This window comes from Ailuropoda melanoleuca, chromosome 11, assembly GCF_002007445.2.
Source record: "Ailuropoda melanoleuca isolate Jingjing chromosome 11, ASM200744v2, whole genome shotgun sequence".
NCBI classification, from domain to species: domain Eukaryota; kingdom Metazoa; phylum Chordata; class Mammalia; order Carnivora; family Ursidae; genus Ailuropoda; species Ailuropoda melanoleuca.
Window position 1 is genome coordinate 51,344,744 of NC_048228.1, and position 1,385 is coordinate 51,346,128.

Consider the following 1,385-nt stretch of genomic DNA (forward strand, 5'->3'; position numbering starts at 1 on the left):
AAAAAAAAAAAAAAAAAAAAAAAAAAAAAAAAAAAAAAAAAAAAAAAAAATGGCTCTGTTCTATTCACCTGTCTGATCATATTCTCTCTTTTTTTCTTCTTCCTTTTTTTTTTGTTTTGCTAAAGTCTTTTTAAATTTTCATCTTTACAATTACATTCTATCCTTCCAATGAATTTAATTTTATTTTTGTATATGTGAGTTTTTCTTTGTTTACAATTTTGAGATGTAGTTTCTTCTTACAAACTGACCAGACTACACTCAGGAAATAGTTAGCATATTGCTCTGTTCTGCTCACCTGTCTATTTATATCCCTTCCTTTTTGTTGTTGTTGTTGTTGTTGTTTTCTTTCTCTTTTGTTTTTTCTTGTCTTTTAATTTCCATTTTTACAGATATATTCTACCCTTTCATTGTATTTAATTTTATTTTTATACATATATAAATTTTTCTTTCTTTGCAATTTTGGGATCTAGTTTTCTTTAAAACAGACCAAAATACACACAGAACCCAGTGTATTGCTCTATTCTGCTCACCCGTTTGATTATATTCTCTCTTTTACCCCCCTCCCCCGGTTTCAAGTCTTTCTGATTTGATTAGTGTATATTTCTCTGGGGTCATTGTTGCCATTTTAGTATTTTGTTCTCTCCTTTATCTATTCTTCTCTGGACAGAATGACAAGATGGAAAAACTCACCTCAAAAAAGAGAACAAGAGGCAGTACTGACTCCCAGGGACCTAATCAGTATGGACGTTAGTAAGATGTCAGAACTAGGGTTCAGAATAACGATTATAGAGATACTAGCTGGGCTTGAAAAAAGCATATAGAAGACACTAGAGAAACTAGAGAAACCCTTTCTGGAGAAACAAAAAAACTAAAATCTAACCAAGTTGAAATCATAAAGGCTGTTAATGAGATGCAATAAAAAATGGGGGCTCTAACTTCTAGGATAAAGGAGGCAGAAGAGAAAATTAGTGATACAGAAGACCAAATGATGGAGAATAAAGAAGCTGAGGAAAAGAGAGATAAACACCTACTGGATCACAAGGGGAGAACTCGAGAGATAAGTGATACCATAAAACAGAACAATATTAGAATAATTGGGATCCCAGAAGAAGAGGAAAGAGAGAGAAGGGCAGAAGGTATATTGGAGCAAATTATAGTGGAGAACTTCCTTGATCTGGGGAAGGAAATAGGCATCAAAATCCGGGAGGCTCAGAGAACCCCCCACCTCAAAATCAATAAAAATAAGTCAACACCCCGACGTCTAATCATAAAACTTACAAATCACAGAGAGAAAGAAAAATCCTGAAAGCAGCTCGGGACAAGAGGTCTGTAACCTATAATGGTAGAAACATTAGATTGGCAGCAGACCTATCCACAGAGACCTG